The sequence below is a fragment of the Quercus suber genome, unplaced genomic scaffold (assembly GCF_002906115.3).
Source record: "Quercus suber isolate HL8 unplaced genomic scaffold, Cork oak 2.0 scaffold_62, whole genome shotgun sequence".
NCBI classification, from domain to species: domain Eukaryota; kingdom Viridiplantae; phylum Streptophyta; class Magnoliopsida; order Fagales; family Fagaceae; genus Quercus; species Quercus suber.
The window spans coordinates 1743582-1762544 of NW_027069527.1; the positions used below are offsets into that span (position 1 = coordinate 1743582).

Consider the following 18963-nt stretch of genomic DNA (forward strand, 5'->3'; position numbering starts at 1 on the left):
TTTCTGTAGAGGTTAGGTAGGATATGTGATAGTTGCTGGTTGTGAAAAAGATGAAGAACGTGTGATATTTTAGGCAAGGAAGTCGATACCGTACCGGTACCAGCCGTACCGACCGGTATGTACCGTATCGATTGCATACCGGTATCAAAATATTAACGTTTCGTACCGGTTTAAATACCGGCCGTACCGGCCATGTACTGGTCATACCGGCCAATTTCGGGCAATACTGACCGGTACCGGGTGTATCAGCCGGTACAGAAAAAAGTTTTTTTTTTTAATTTTTTTTTTAAAGTTTGTAATTTTTGAATTTTTATTAGGGTAGAATGATAACTTATTTGCATTAACTTATTATTATTATTATTTATTTTCTTAGTATGCAATGGTGACTTTTAAGCTTTCTATTTTTTATATTGTGTGTTTTTTTTCTTTTAATTGATACTAAAGTCTAAAATTATGAATAATTAGTTTTGAATTAAGGAAATGTTTTATGGTAAACTTTTATATTTATTATAATATATATACACACACATACATACATACATACATATATATATATATATTTATTTATTTAAAAATATAAAAAATAGCAGTAAACCCGAAATGGTACACCGGTATTGACCAGTATCCAAAATATACCGTACCGCTGGGCAAACCGGTACAGCCTCCGGTACGATATTGATTCCCTTGATTTTAGGTAGGATTAGGAATGGCCGTGGAGATATTCCCCCAACAATGGCTTTTAAACTGAAAGATAATATATTGTACATTTCTTTTCAATTTTTGTGAACTTTTCTTTATGGACTGACTATTTACTAACCTCCATTTTGGTTGTGTAAAATGTCGTTGGAAAGGTTGTAATATTTATTTTTCTAAAGATTTTTGCATTTTGTCCAAATCCTTTGATTTAGCACACCGGAGGCATCGGAAAAATAGTGGAAATCCACATTTTTAATATAAAATTTTCACTTTAAGATTTTTGTAAATCCATTATATTTAGAGAAGTGCTATATTTACAACATTTTCATAACAAATCATAGGTGGTAAGTTGTTATCGATTTTAATTTAAATTCACAACTTAAATTAAGTTTTTGCCACCCATGGCAAAACTCCCACTTTAATATTTTTACAAATTTATTTTATTTAGAAAATTGCTACATCCACAACATATTCACAATACTTTCACAACAAATCATAAGTGGTAGGTTGTTATTAGTTTCAATTTAAATTCACAACTTAAAATGCTATATCCACAACATTTTTACAATACTTTCACAAAAATAAGTATCATCAACTTGCAATAGTAGATACCATTTCCTGGGTCCACGTTTTAAACCTTCAAGCCCCCAAATGCCATTACTTGGGTCCACGTGGAAATCAATTTATAAAAAAAATTTATCTTTTCATAAGAAGACCCGTAGCTATATAATCAGGCTCTCGGCTGCTCCTTTGGATAGAATATCAGATGCCTAAAGGCTTAAGTCCCTTGCTGAGCTAAGGTAGCCTTCTAAAACAAAGATGTCTTATTCTCTCACCTTTGCTCATTCAATACATAATAGTATCACAACCCCTGTACTCGCTACAAAAAACAACCACCATTGCTACTATAACTGCTATAGTACCAAAACTTCTCGGAGAACTAATAAGATTGTCAGTTGCCAAAACAAAGAAAAAGCAGAAGGGGGCCGTAGCAGTCTCTCTTTAGCTCTGACATTGTCCCACAAAAACCCTCAGGATGTGATAACATCAAAAGATAGGGTGGTTGACAATGGTTTAAAAACCACGTCTACCACCACTGCTATCATGCCTCTTCCGAAACCATCGGATGGTATTGGCATTGTTAGTTATCTTCGGGACAAGAACTATCTTATCACAGGTGCAACTGGGTTTCTAGGCAAAGGTATTTACTTTTTTTTGCATTTTCATATTTCTTAAAAACATAAGGCCTCATTGTCGCTTTTTTAGAACCATGTTTTCAATACTTTTGTTTTTCTTAAATTGAAAATAAAAATAAAAATATAAACCATATTTTAGTGTGTTGGGAAATCGGGTATCCAAAAAAAATTGCATAAGATTATTTTAGTGGTTATAAAGTTCTTACCAGATGTTTGTAAAGTACAAATACAAAGTTCTTCATGATGACTATGTGAATAATCTCAAAGAAATGTTCTAAAAGAAAATGTCAAAATTTTTTGTAAAACAACTATAAAATACATTTAGAAATGAGATAGTTGTATTAGATACACCACAAAATATTATTATTATTATTATTATTATTATTATATATATATAGTTAGTTAGTACACCGGTACAATATCGTAGTGGGAGGATTGTAAATTGATACTTTTGGAATAAACTTTTGAAGTCATTCCACAAGGAAATGAATCTGATCCTCGGTCCTCGGTCCTACGTAGAGGTCATAGATGATATGAATATGAATTATTGGATTAAGGTTATGTGAATAGAATTAGATTCTATTTAAAGTCTAGAACTTGTAGAGATGCCTATTGGCATTGAGCCTATTGTTCTCAAATAGGTCTACAAGGAAATGAGATTGATAGATTTGAAGGTGCAAACCTTCAAAGTCAAGACTAGTGGTAAAAAGATTTATTCAGAAAGAAATTGTTCGATTATGAAAAGATTTTTTTCACTAATAGTCAAGTTTGACTCTATTTAGATTCTCTTATCCATTATATTTCATTTGGATGAAATATGGTAATGGATATCAAGAAAGCTTCTTTTAGTAGCAATCTTGAGGAAGACATCTATATGATGTACCTAGACTTGCTCATAGCAAAGAACCAGTGGTGATTAGCATGCAAGTTGTTTAAAATCCATTTATGGACTAATGCAAGCATCTAGGTCATAAATATCATCTTTGATCAAGCAATCAAATTATTTGATTTTGATCAAGTATTTAAAAGTCTTAAGTGTGTAAAGCTATATAGAATAATAAATCTCTTAATGTATGTTGATGACATTCTAATCATTTAGAATGATGTAGAATTGTTGTCATCAATAGAATTTTTGGTTGTCTAGTCCAATTTGATATAAAGTACTTGGGAAAGACTAGCTACATCCTAAGAATTATAACTTTGTTAAAATTTAGAAATTAGGATGTTGAGTCTATCTTAAACTGCTTAAATAGATTAGATTCTAGCCAAGTATAGCATGAAATACTTTAAGAAAGGATTCTTTCCTTTTAAGTTTGAAGTTCCTTTATATAGGACTGTAGTTCTAAGACATATAAAAGGAAGAGCATACTGAGATGGTTCCTTATATCAAATTTATAGGAAGTATTTATGCTATGCTATATACTAGGCTAAATATCTATTTTGCGGTGGGCATGGTAAGCAAATATCAATTGAGTCAAAGATTACTTAATTTAGTGGGAGTAAAGCATATACTCAAATATCTTAGGAGAATGAGGGATTATATGCTTGTCCACCAAAGTGAGGATTTGATACTTACTGGATGCACAAATACTGATTTGTAGTTTGATTGTAATTCATGAAGTTAGACTTCAAGATATGTGTTCATCCTAGGTGGTGAAGATATACATTAAGTGTAAGTATCATCTCATTAGAGAGATATGACTACGTGAGAAGTAGTAGTAGAACAAAATAATTTATGTAATAAATCTAGCTGAAACTTGTTTTCAAACCTTGCCTTAGAGTAATTATGAGTTACTCTAAAGGGATATAAGTGTCGGATACATGGTAAATTGTCTTTGAGGGCAAGTGGGAGATTGTTAGGGTTTATGCCCTAAAATCCAATTGGTTTGTATGTCATGAATAATTAAGTTGTTTAATTATATGAGACTATCTATTTATGAACTAATGGGACATTATCTTAGTCCATGAGATGCATAGTATGTAATTTATGTGAAAAGTAACAGAAGATGTAAGTCACAAGTTCTTTGTAAACTCAGAATTTTAGTTCGTAGTCAGTGATGAAATTGGGCATTTCATCTACGAAGATTATAATATATCAACTAAGATAATTTGTCTTGATCATGGAAGTGGAGACTTCTAGTTAATATGTTGATATGTTTTAAGAGTTAAGACATATTGAACTAGATCGTTGTGAGATTTATTATTCTCCTAGAGACTGTCAAATGAATAATAAATCTCACGACTTCTATTTACATTAACTCTAAATCTTGAGAGAATAATGGACATGATCATGAGATGTAAGTTGCCTTGATATATCAAGAGTGAGATTTATAAGTATTGGTCAAAACCTCAGTATGTTGGGCAACCGCATTTAATGTTGATGGAACATATATTCTCAAGATGGAATTCATAGTCTCTTAACGGAGATATAAAATATTCCCTTGAGATAAGTTTAATAGATTTGGTTATTCAGAGTGTTGGGCCCAACCACTTTAGTAAGGAGAGAAACATACAGAATTTCATTAAGGTTTTTTCATGAGACTTTTCATTAAGTCTTTTCATGAGAGTTCTCATAAGAAATGAAATGGTTTGTATGTGAGTGTTGGACACTCATTATTCTCTCCTTGGAAACTAATTGAGAGACCACACATCTTAGGTATCAAGTGGAATTGGAGTGAAGATTAAAAGTCTCCCAAGAACTTCTGATCTTTGGTTTTGAATTTCACCGCACCAAGGTACACTCTCTTATACTCGAATTTTGAAATTTACATACTGCATGTTATAGATTGAGAATGAAGTAGATCCGTTAATTTTCCACTGCGCACATGCTTATTTCCATCAATAGGCTTATTGCGGGATCCGGGAAGCTAAAGAAGACAAGGTTTGGAGTAATCCTATTGGAGCAAGAAACTTGGAGGGCTTAGGTGCACTGGGTAGATTAAGCTTTGAGGGTCTTCTACTATTCATATATCCCAATTATATTCTTCAGTGAATCATTAGACTGCTTGGATGACGGGGGAGAGGTTTTTCGCCGAGTTCTTCGGTTTCCTCTTCGATAACACGTGTCGATGTTATCCTTGTGTTTGCATCTCTCTTTCCTCTCTCTTTACCTTTTAATTGCTACTGTATTTATAATAAATTATGGTTTAGAGTATGTTACCAATTTGGATATAACTTATATTTCATTTTTTACACATATACTATTTGATTATAAGCTTGTGTTGGTATTTTTGAATTTGGGGGTCTAAACATTTATTAGTGTTTTGTACACTAATTGAACTTTCATACTATTATCACAACAAGCAGTTACAAGTAAAGGAATCACAGTACCTTATACCAACTTAAAATTGAATCACTTACTCCAATACACAATTGAACTTGTTTTGTAGTGACAATCTCTCATTTTTAATGCATGGCTCCCAGTATGTAACTAACCACCAATTTGAGAAGGATGTTGGCTGCAAAATTCTTCAGTTCATCCACACGATGAAGATCACAAAGCTCCTTGGTTACAAAACCCTACGACATATAAACACAGCAGCTTCTTTAAGAGAAAGATGAACTAGGGCAAATTTGTCTCCAGTCACAATTTACTTAAACAAAATTTTTGCATCAAGTTTCATCCACTTGCATCATTTGTGACAGCCCTTAAAATAATCCTTATATATATTTAGGGTTGTGAGAAAAGAAAGCCTAAACAAGTATACACGGATATGTGTGAAATCAAATCTGAAAAGCTGATTTTCGTAAATCTCAATAAATAGGTTATCTATTGAACAGTTGTCGAGCATCGGGCAAAGGCCTTTTAAATCTCGATAGATACCATTTATCGAGCTAGTTGTCGAGTTTTAAAATACAGCACTTCTTCACTTGATTCTTGAACAGATTTGCATGACTTTAAAAAACAAATAGTGATAAGATAAATATTATGCTTTAAACAACTTATTTGCATACCGGTTGATACATGCAGGAAAAGGCCAAGTTTCTTGCACTTCTTTGCAAAACCTAAGAGCCGAGAAGGTCCTCTTGTGTTTGTGTTGAGAGCAACATCATACCTATATATAATTATATATATACACGAATAATATTTAATATTCACTTTAAAACCAAGAAAACCAAAAAAAAAAAAACAAAAAAAAAAAAAAAAACAACCTTGTTTTAAATAAATGCACTTTGAAACTAAAAAAAAAAATAGAGAAACCTTCATCAAAATTTGTATTGCCAGCTAAATTTATGATCACATCAATTTCGGATATTGTATGTAATTAAAATGACTGTGGGCACAATTTATGAATTCAACAATCTAGGTATCCTAACTTATTGCCAGGAATCAGTCAAAATTTCCTGGAGGAGCTTAAGAATAAAATGATTGTGGCACAAAAAAACCAAAAAAAAAAAAATATATATATATATATATATATATTTGCATGCGATCCTTACTCCCCAACCTTAATTAGAATTGAAAGTTAATGCGCGGAACAATTATTATTATTATTGTTATTATTTTGGAACGTTGATTACTATGAATAGGTGAATTTCACGTGATACAACAATAGATCTTGTTAGTTTATCTAACATAGTAATTTCTGCATATATATTCAATGGTGCAGCTTTTATTGAGAAGATGTTACGTCCAATGCCAAATGTGGGGGAAATCTTTCTCTTGATTAAGGCAAATGATAAAGAAGCTGCCATCCGGAGACTGAAAACTGAAGTACGTTATAATATAACGATTTTCCTTTGGTTTTTTGTTGTGTGGGTTCATAGTCGACAGAATGAATAATAATGCTATGTAAAGATGCGTGTTACTTTTTTGTTTCTTTGTATTTTGAAAGTTTAATTAGTGTGTAAAACACTAATTAATATTTAGACCCCAATTTCAACAATACCAATACAAACTCATACACAAATAATATATGTGTGGAATGATGAATATAAACTATATCCAAATTGGTAAAACACTCTAAACCATAATTAATCACAAACACAGCAGCAATTAAAAGATAAAGAGTAAGGAAAAAGATATGCAAACACAAAGATAACACCGGCACGTGTTATCGAAGAGAAAACCGAAGAATTCGGCGAAAAACCTCTCCGCCACCCTCCAAGCGATCAAATGATCTACTAAAGAATAAAGTTGGGATACATGAATAGCAGAAAACCCTCCAAGCCTAATCTACCTAATGCATATAAGCCCTCCAAGCTTCTTGCTCCAACATGGTTACACCTAACCTTGTCTTCTTTAGTTTCCCGGATCCCGCAATAAGCCCATTACATCAACCAAATGAATTGGTCATCTCCGAACTGCTTCCCAAGCACTAAAATACCTCCTCACTGATATGGGTATAGTGAGATAAGGATTTGACAAATGTACCTCTCAAGGATATGTCAATGGAGAGGGTGAGAGTAAAGGAATTTAGAGAATCAAATTACAAAGATTGTGGATGAGTCAATATTGTTTTTCTCTAGGGTTTCTCTCTTAAAATTCTCTCTAGAAACTCTCTACATTTCGTGAGTATAAGGGTATTTATAGTGGTGTATGTGAGGAATGTGAAAAGTCAGTTTTCATCCAAACAGGACATTCTGGCAACTCAGTCTCGAGAGTGGAGCTAGTCGTGAGTTTGAGTCGCGAACTAACTACCTGGCCAAACTGTACATTTTGTCATGTAGTACTCCAGCTGTCATGACCCTTCAGTTTCCTACATGCTTCACACATGTGCCACTTTGGCGACTTGTCAGTCGCAAGATCCAGTCACGAGGCTCCTTTGTATGCACACATCTTGAGTTTTCTTTGCACTCTCTCACACATAACCCTTACATAATTCTCACCTAAATACAGGGTATCTAATTGTTAAAATATAAGCAAATTTGGCACGAAATAAAGCCAACATATGATTGAATAAATTCAACCTTACATATTTTAAGCAAAAAGAACTTCTGAATCTACGTTCATAGTCTCAGAGATTCAATTATTGTGATTAGATTTGGAACTCAAAACTCTTCAAGTGCTTGGAACAAATGCATGGGGAATCCTTTGAGGCTTTCATGATGAGGAAGCTGGTCCCAGCAGCTGGGAATGTTTGTGAACCCAATCTTGGGATGGATCCTGATACACCTAATGAAATAGCAAAAGAAGTTCATGTGATCATAAATTCAGCTAGCAATACAAATTTTGATGGAAGGTCTTTATTTAAAACAAGGTTGTTTTAGCCTTTTTTTTTTTGTATTCTTGGTCTGAAAATGAATCTTAAATATTATATACATATATATATATATATATATAGTGTGTGTGTGTAGGTATGATGTTGCACTCAACACAAACACAAGAGGACCTTCTCAGCTCTTAGGTTTTGCAAAGAAGTGCAAGAAACTTGGCCTTTTCTTGCATGTACCAACCGGTATAGGAGAGAGACAAGGATTAATTATGGAGAAACCTTTCCATATGGGACAGACAATAGTAGGGGAAAGTGTCACCTCAGAAAACCAACCAATATCTATCCCAGTGCTGGATATTATAGCTGAAATAGAGTTGGCTTCAGATTTGAAGTTATCTGTGCATGAAAATGAAGTTTCTCAAAAGATGAAAGAATTGGGTCTGCAAAGGTAACGAACTGTGCTTTAATGTTCAATTAGAAATTAACATTAATCCATCAAAACCAAGATCTAAGAAAATCAACCTTTGTAGTTCCATATATACTTTTTCGTAGGGGTGTCAACGTTCGACCCAACCGGTGAACACGACAGGAACCCGACACAGGTTTTTTCGGGTTAGGATTGGGCCTTAATGGGTTTGGGTCATAAACGGGTCGACTCGAAAGCGACACAATAAGGAACGTGTCATAAGCGGGTCAACCCGCGTAACCCGCAATAGACACGTTTGACACGCCAATTTATTTGTGTCAATCCGAAATGACCCACTTAACACAACCCGTTTAACTCGTATAACAAATAAATATTTATTTTATTTTATTTTAAATTTGTCAAATACCTTTTATATCCAATATATATTTTAAATTTAAAAAGAAAAGTGAGTAATTACAAAAATTTACAAGGGATATAATTGGAAATAGAAACTTTACAGACACTAGAACTACTAATATATATATATATATATATTTGGCTTAGACTTACACAAATGAAATTGGATGAGCTTGTGGAAGATGTTATGAATTTGGACATCAACAAAGAATCTATGGATGATAATCGTGGTCGTAGTCAGGATTAGTTTACTGTTTGCTCAAATTCTTTTAATATTGATACTTAGTATTTGGCGAGTTTTAAGGATATTATATTTTTGTTGAACTATGTCATTTTATTTTTTAAAAACTTTGTTATTTCGAATTTGGGTTGAAGTGTACGCACTTCTTTTGAAGTGTAAAGAACTTATTTCTAGATGAATGTTATATTTTGTTAAACTATATTATTTTGAACGTAGGTTGAAGATTTGAAGTGTATGCACTGCTTTTTGGGATGTAAAAAAAATTATTTCTAGATGGATGTTATATTTAATATTATGCAGGTTAAAATAAGTTGTGTTACATTCATGTCAACCCAACACAACTCGTTTATTAAGTGTGTCAAATGGGTTGGGTCAGGTCAACCCAACTTATTAACAGGTCGGGTTAGGGTTGAAGGATCATGACACGATTATTAAATTAGTTGGGTTAGGGTTGAGTCATTTAGTCAAATACCTCTACCTCAACACAACACAAACTCGAAACACTAATCCAAATTGACACCCCTACTTTTTCGAGGACCAAACTATATATAAGAAAAAAAATAGTCTATCTAATAAAGGCAAAAAGTTACAAGTTGCAGAATACATTTATTTCAACGAATAACCCTTAAATCAATAAGGGGCTACTTGAACATCTTAATAAAATCCTAAATGCCTAGTGGGGTATGAACTCTAAACTATAAACAAAGAAATTGAAAATTATGACAAAATGAAAAATTATCATAAATAACAAATTTAACTAATCAAAAGTTTAAAGAATGAAATTTGCCCGAAAAGCGGCGTAAGTTAGGACAAAAGGCAGTGAGCTTCAATCCTCATCATGGTTCTCAAATCCGGACCGGACCGTACGGTCTGACCGGATTAACCGTGAACCGCTTATTATTACGGTTCTTTTAGCCCTAAGAACCCTTTATGTGAAAAAAAGCATGAAACCGCTCGAACCGCGGTTGGACCGTACGGTTCTAAGAACCGTAGCCGGTTTTCAAGGTTCTCACGGTTCCCTTACAAAAAAAAGTTAACGGCGTTGTTCCGGGATACATACCGTATTTTGGCCGGAAAACAGATATTGCTCGGTGAAGAATTTGAAGAAAAAAATCGAGAGAAATAAAAAAAGAAAAACAGAGAGCCATATTTTACATTATAAACAATTTTCGCCTGAATGAACTCATCCTGTCGCAGCACGTCGTTGGTCGCCTGAAGCAACCCACAGTGTTCGCTTCTTTCTTCTTCTTCTGCATTTCACATCCTTTGCTCTGCTTCTTCTTTTTCAGTTTTTTGTGTGTTGTAATGTCCGCCCCTTCAATGCCTTGTTCTTTGTTTTATGTGTAATTTCTTAGATTTGCGAGCCTTCACGCGACTATTTCAGCCTTTTTGTCATTCAGTCATTCTAGTTGACTAAGACTCCCGCCACTTTACATTAATATCTAGGTTTACTCTTTCTTTCCTTTTTCTTTTTTTTTTTTTTTTTTTTTTTACTCTTACTAAAATTTAAAAACTATTACTATTAATTTGTCATTTATATTAGTATTATTAAACTGATACGTGGGATTAAATAAATTGACATACTATTGTTTTTGTGTTTTTTTTTTTAACTTATAATATTATTATCATTCTTATTAGTATTATCGTAAGTTTTACTAATCAACATATAAAGAAATAAAGAAATACTATATTTATATTTGATTAGGATTTGATATTTTTTATTTGTTTATAAAAGCTATGATATGAAAAATATATTTGAAAGATAAATCTCATATTTATTTGGAGGCTATTTTAGCTACTTTTTCTATTTTTATTAATTTAATGTATTTATTTTTATTTAAAATAATTATTAAATTAATTATGATGTCATTACGGTTCGACCTCGGTTCAACCTCGGTTCGACCTCAAAAATCTTGAACCTCTCCCTTTTACGGTTCAATGAACTGTTCGGGTTTCAAAACCTTGATCCTCATGAGTCATGACAATTCCCTTCATGTCACAAAAATTCATGTGATTCCATATATTGCTGACCCGAAAGATTTCTATAAGGGGTTTTTTTTTTTTTTTTTTTTTAAATCTTACGGTTTGATTTATGAAGATTTCTCTGTTTAAGGAAAGTCAATGCTATTTGCAATTCCGCATCGCTATTAATTATTTAAATAACATCCTTTTAAGCTTAATTGCAAGTTTTTCATTGCTCATGCTCACTTGATCAACATAACTATAACAGAGCAAAAATCTTTGGATGGCAAAACTAAAACTTATGTGTTCACCAAGGCCATGGGAGAGTTGCTAATAAATAGCATGAGAGGAGATGTTCCCGTAGTCATCATCCGCCCAAGTGTGATTGAGAGCTCTATCAAAGAGCCTTTCCCAGGATGGATACAGGGAAACATGTACTTTTTTTAACATTCACAAAAATATATTCTCTTTGAAGCTTGCTAGAATAATTGGTTACGTGTTAAATTTCACACTATTTCTTATTTGTTAAACTTTTAGGATAACTAGTAATTTATCAAAAGTCCTTCAGTATCATATATAATTGACTATACCTTTCATGTTTTTTTTAATTATACATAAACAACTTAGAATGCTGGATCCGTTGATCTTATCCTATGGTAAAGGCCAGCTCTCAGGATTTCTTGTAGACCCAAAAGCAATTTGTTCTCCCCAAAAATTAAACAATTTCTATTCGGTCCAATTTCGTCTAATTTGCCCTACTTTGGTCCAATTTGTTCCACTTGGTCCAATTCGATCAATTTCAGTCCCCCTTCAATCCATTTTAATTGAACCTTAAATTGATTCTTTTTGTATTTTTTTTTTCAAGTTTAGCTCAAAAATGAATTTTTATTTCTTAATTTTTAGATTGAAAAGTATGAAATTTAATTATATTTAGGCTATATTCTTTAGTTTTATTTGAAAAATACAAATAAAATACTAAAATACACATTAGAAATTAGCAATGATCCTTAAAATGCAATAAAAATGACAAATATTCAAAAGTCTTATTCGGTCCACATTGATTATATTCGGTCCAATTTGATATATTTAGTCCAATTCAGTCCATTTTGTCTTATTTAGTCTACATCAGTCCTATTCAGTCCATTCTGTCTTATTTAGTCTACATCGGTCCTATTCAGTCCATTCTGTCTACTTTGGTTTTATTTGGTCCTATTCAGTCCATTCTATCCACTTTGATCCTATTTAGTCCTTTTTGTCCACTTGGCCTTATTCCGTCCATTCTGCTACTTTTGTTAAATTTGGTCCTATTCAGCCCACTTTGATCCAACTTCAGTACTATTCGGGCCATTTAGTTCACTTTAGTCTTATTCGGTCCATTTTGTCCACTTTGGTTCTATTCGGTACCATTCAGTCTACATGGGTCCTATTCGGTCCACATCGGTCTATTCTGTCCACTTCGGTCCTATTCCATCCATTCGCTCTAATTTGGTCCATTCGATCCTACTCGGTCCACCTCGTTCCTATTCAGTCCATTTGGTCCACTTGTTCCTTTTGGTCCACTTCGATCTATTTTTATGCACTTACATAAGGATCCGGATCCTCCCCATTTCCTTTTGAAATGGAGAGGCTCCAGTACATGGTGAGGATTTGAATGGAGAAGATCAATGGTCAAAAACGTGTCTAACCGGTTGAGTTAAACAAGCCTCTAGTTTAAGTGTCTAACCCCAGTTAAGTGTGTGTTAACATTTTAAATGAGGTGGCACGTTTTTGACCATTGATCTTCTCCATTCAAATCCTCACCATGTACTGGAGCCTCTCCATTTCAAAAGGAAATGGAGAGGATCCGGATCCCTTACATAATGGATAAAAACATGTTTGGGTTGAAAACACCTAATCAAAATCCAAATTTATTAATATATATATATATATATAAATCTCAAACTTGTAATATCTAAATTAAATTTTATGCATAGCATCTATTATTGTTATGCTTTTCTTAAGCCACATTAATGTAGCATTTTAGTCCACTTCAGTATGGTTAAATTTAAGTGAAAGTCTTTCTAAATATAAAAGTTATGAATATACAAATTTAATCTTTAGGACAGTTATTCATTTGTTTTAACATCGTTATTTTTACATGAATTGCATGAGGTTGGTTATACATTTAAGGAATATGCGCGTGTGTGTGTGTGTGTAATATTTATATAAATAAATTATTCAAATTATTCATTACCTTAAAAGAGATTGTCATGATAACCAAAACTCATATCAAAATTATACAAAATATGTATACTTTATTCTTTAAATTTTATTGTAAAGAGAGAATCTATTTGAGATGAGGAACTAATTTAAAAAATACAACATCAAAATGTAAGAACCCAAAATAGGGTTTTAAAAATTACAACGATTTATCAATATAAAGTAGGGTTGCAAGAAAGAATAAAAAATCAAGAGAGAGAATAATCACTTTTTCAAGAGAAAATGTGAGAGAGAATAATAAGAAATTTATAGAAAATAATACAAGAAGAAAAAAAAAAGTAAAATAAAAAATATAATAATAAACACCAAATTGTCCAAGTCATGTTATGTGATAAAATAACATTATATTCTTACATACTATCTTTATAATACAATACGATAACATCTATGAAATCAAATAAAATATTTTTTTTAGAAGAAATAAAAAGATAAAACTTTAAAACACAAAACTTAATCAAATCAATCCAAAGTAGAGTTCCAATTAATACAAAATTCATCAACCTAAAACAGTGCTGTGACTCGACAATTTTTGAAAATATAGGGTGCGGGTGTGGCAGGATACGTTTATTAATAAATTATTAAATATATATATATATATAATTTCATATCCTATTATTTTTTAAGAAATATAAAATGTTATACATTTATAAAACTTGTTACTTTATGGTGTAAAATCTAAACACTCCCTAACTTTAGGGAGTAAAATCCAAAGTTCAAAATCTCAGGATGTAAATTCCAAACATTCCAAACTTCAGGAGGTAAAATCCAAAATTTGAAACTTCAGGATGTAAAATTTAAATACCCCCAAATTTTGGAGGTGTAATTTACAATTTACCCATTGAAATAAGGTGGACAATGGCTTCATCATTTCAGCTAAACACACTACCCAACCAACTCTATTTCCAAGCCATATTTCACTTTCTTTTATTTTAATTTTTTCCCTTTGTTTTTTGTCATCCACACGTCTTCTACCTTGATTTCTACACTTCCCACTTTTAATTTCATCACATCTTTATGCCACTTTTATCTTTTATATTATATTTGTCTTCCTCTTTCTTCGTAACTTCTTTGCTTCTTCAACCCAATAAACTCAGACTACCCAGTAACAATGCATCTTCTCCACTTCTCATCGGGACTTTATTTTTTTTGGTTGTTGTAGTTGTGCAAGTACATTTGTTCATTTCTTTTTTTTTCCCCTTTTGAGGTTTATAGGTGTATAGATTCTATAGAATACAGATTCATTTTGGTTTTAAGATTTTTTTTTTTTTTTAAGTAAAAACTTCATGTCGGCCGAATATTAAAATTTGGCCAGTATTTACCAAAACAGATTGATTCGAAGCTTGTTTCGGTCCATTTTGAACCAAATCAAACTGCATCAACCCGAATCAAAGAAAAAAAAAAAAAAAAAAGGACTTGCCATGGATGCACATGCAGTCACGTTGGTGCGAGTTGGCCGCGGGTGTGGCACCCCTGGAGCCGCACATGTGCTTTCCTGCTCAATACATATCTCAAATTTTATGTCAATAAGATATTATATATATATGATCTATAAACTTATATTTTATACATAATTTTAAACTACGAAAATTTGCAATTTAAACGATTTATTGATGACATAGCTATTAATTTTCTATAATTTTTGCAAGTATGGAGGATATAAGAAGAAGATGTAATCCAATGGAGGACTTATCAAAATTCACCTCCAATAAAAAGATATTATGTACAGTTGTAATCCTAAGTTACAACCAATTTTATAACTAAACTTTGTCCTTGTTGTAACTATCAATTTATCAAAGAAAAAAAAATCAATTGATAAGTAACATGTAAAATAAAATTCTTATAATTATGCTACTTATTTGTACTAAAATGGGTTTGTAAATTAATTAAAATGTGTGGGTGTTTCAATTTGTTAATAGATTGTTAGTGGCTTGAATTCTAACTCTCAAATTTTAAGTTTAGAAACTCTCACCACAACAATAACAAGAATAATATATATGTAAATAATTGAGTTATAATTGCTGATAATCTTGAGTAAGAGCTATGCACCTATAAATAGTCAAGCTTTCACCATGCCTAAACACAACGATCATAATCATATATATATATATATATATATAGAGAGAGAGAGAGAGAGAGAGAGAGAGAGAGAGAGAGAGGGGTAATCAAAAAAGTTTTTTTTTTTTTTTTTTTTTTTTTGAGTTTTTGGTAAGGCATCTTTTATTTAAGGCAAAAATACCATTTTGGTTTCTATATTTTGGAGTCGCGGTCAATTTGGTTCTTATATTTTTGTAGCAGTTAATTTGGTCTCTTTTATTTTTAACTAAGAGTCAATTTGGTCCCTACCATTAACTCACTAACAAAAAATGTCTACATGGCTAACGGTGTGCTTTGTTGGCATACACGTGGAAAAAAAATATATAAAATCAAATATTTAACATTTAAAAGGCCACATAAGCATTTTAATATCAACAGAAAAGCCCATGTCAAACCAAAAAATAAACTGGAAAAATTAATTTAAAAAAATAAAGAAAACATTTTTTTAAAATCTTAATTTCTTTAATTTTCTTGTGTATTCTTGCACTTTCTTAGCCACCAAACACAGCTAAACAATACACCAATCTGAAAATCCCAACCAAAATAAAATCCCCATCTTCTAGAAATCTCCTCTCTCTCTCTTTGACTAAACCTTGACCTCCATGGCCTTTACCTTCGTTTCTCACCCCGAAGCTCTCTCAGCAAACCTCTCTTTCTCTCTCACTCTAAAGCTCTCTCTATCTCACTTTCTCTTACGCTCTCACTCACACAACCCAAACCTATAATCGAGCCTCCATTCTAGCAACCTCATGTTTTTTAATAGGGTATTCTATTACAGATGCAAAGCAGTTGATTGGTAGGAGATTTAGTGATCTCATGGTTCAAACTGATATCAACTTGTGGCCATTCAAGGTCATTGAAGGTCCTGGTGACAAGTCTATGATTGTGGTGAACTATAAAGGCAAATAGAAGCACTTTGTGCTAAGGAAATCTCATCCATGGTCCTAATAAAGATGCGTGAGATAGCCAAAGCCTACCTGGGAAAAACCGTGAAGAATGTAGTTGTCATTGTCCCCGCCTATTTTATTTTGGTTGGGATTTTCAGATTGGTGTATTGTTTGACTGTGTTTGGTAGCTAAGAAAGAGCAAGAATACACAAGAAAATTAAAGAAATTGAGGATCTAAAAAAAAAAAAAAATGTTTTCTTTATTTTTTTTAAATTAATTTTTCCAGATTAGTTTTTGGTTTGACATGGCTTTTTTCAGTTGTTATTGAAATGCTTATGTGGCTTTTTAAATGTTAAATATTTGATTTTATATATATTTTTTGCCACGTGTATACCAACAAAGCACACCATTAGCCACGTAGGCATTTTCCGTTAGTGAGTTAACAGTATGGACCAAATTAACTCTAAGTTGAAAATAATAGGAACCAAATTGACTACTATAAAAATGTATGGACCAAATTGATCGTGACTCTAAAATGTAAGGACCAAAATAGTGTTTTCGCTTAGTAATAATATAAATGACTAAAACTAATGACATAAAAGTTGTCGATAAACTTGTAAATCTATAATAACTTAAAATGCTATTGAATCTTTGCATTAATGATTTGACTCTAATTACTCATTACCCTCTTCAAACTAATAGATGCTCACCTAATGCAGAAGAAGAAGACAGAAAATTAATGTTAGCTCAAGAAAAATGAATGCAATTGGAATTGCATAGAAATAGAAATTAGAGGGAAAAGTAGTCATACACAGTTGATATGAGATATCAGAAATTCACCTTTTATTTCCAGTATTTGTTCATCAACCCTGAACTTTCTACACTGAAATCCAACTTCCATTGCTAAACAATGTATAAGCATAAAACATTGAAAACTGAAAATTCCTATTATCAACAAGTTTATTGTTTCTAACAGAAGTGGACAAGGTAGGGTACAACCACACACAAACAAGCACGAGTTGGTACAATGTATTTACATTGTATTTGAACCATGATGCCAACAAGGAGCATTCAAAAGAATTACTACATTTCCATTTGATGAATTCCACGCACAAAAACTTATGTGGACTACATGTAGTATAAAATAAAAATTAACATCACATTTGTCCTTTTTATAAACAATCCTTATGGATGTAGAAATTACACTGAGCACATTGATAGATCAACTCTTCACAAGAACCATTACATTCGTTACATTTAGGGCAGTCTTTAGTTTCCTCAATGAAAGTAAGAGGGTGTGAGTGACAGTGTTTAAATTCGTAAGCACCCCCAAACTTGTAATTTGGGTATTTCCCAATAATACAATCTGGATGAGCAGGATAACTGCAATCCTCACAGTAGTAAAACCAATACTTTGAGTCTCGTCGTTCTTGTTCACAGATATCGCAATAATATTCACCAGAGTCATCTTCAACTCTATAACTGAGAGCGAAGGGATGTTCATGTTGTTTGTATCTTGTAGAATGCGGCATTGTAGCACATCTAAAGTCCAAAGAAAAATCACAAGTGGTACAACGGAATATTGGGTTAATGGAAGAAGCACAACAATTGCAATTCTGTTCAAATGGAATGCTAGAGAGAAGAAGTTGGTGCTCATGACCTGGGTGGATAAGGATTTCTGAGATCATACTACATTGAACATCCAGATTAAACCAGCATTTCTCACACTGATAGGTGAAGCCATTGCAAGAACGATGACAGGCCTGACACCAAAAATGCATACTTGGTTTCATTGGGAGCAGGGTTAGTGGGCGTTGATGAAGTGGGTGTCGCTTTTTATTTGGTAAATTAGCACAAGATTCATGAAGAAAGAAGCTGCACTTTACGCAACTATAAAACGGAGGGAAAATGGCTCTTACGCACCCATCGCATTTTTGGTTATTTAGAACCTCATCAATAAGCTTTAAGTCATGCTCATGACTAAAGTGTTTGATTTCTGTAGCTATCTTAGTTCCATCCTCCCTCATATTGAATTTGACTTTGTAAGTTGTTGAGTCAACCGATTCATTGAGCTCTGAAACTTCATCCTCATCTTTAAATTCTTGCAAATTTATGTTCTCCTTGTTTTGCATAGCACAATCAAGGTGGGTAGCAAAATCACATCTGGAGCAATAGTAAAGCCCATAGTGTGTATCCACCTTTTGAACACAGATTTGACAAAATCGAGAGTCGGATTGATGGAATTCAAGAGAAGAATGGGTGAGTTGGAGGAGGTGCTTGTGACGCACAACTTTGACTATGCGTGGGAACTGATAAGCACATCTTCCATGAACCCAAAAACTACATAGTTGACACATGTAAGGCGTACCTTTGCCTTCTTTACCGCAAATGTCGCAAGTGAACGTGAACGACTTCCAAATGGGAATCAATGGGTGGTCATGGAATTCAGCTTCCATGGTGAGTGGTACAGCAGCGCATGTGATGTGAAGGTTGAAGTTGCAGCGGGAACACCGATAAGTGTATTCATCTTTATATTCTTTGCAGAGTACGCAATTGCTAAATTGTATGTCTTTGCCATAATCTATCTGTTCGGGAGAGAGAATAAGAGGATGGATTGGGTGCAAGGGATGGTGCAACCCAAGGGGCAATT

The 18963-nt window shown here is 32.8% G+C and overlaps 1 pseudogene; it reads left to right on the forward strand.

Annotated features, from left to right (window-relative positions):
* The first annotated feature begins 1515 nt into the window (after positions 1–1515).
* Positions 1516–18359, forward strand: LOC112035878 (fatty acyl-CoA reductase 2, chloroplastic-like; annotated as a pseudogene).
* Positions 18360–18963: the final 604 nt, after the last annotated feature.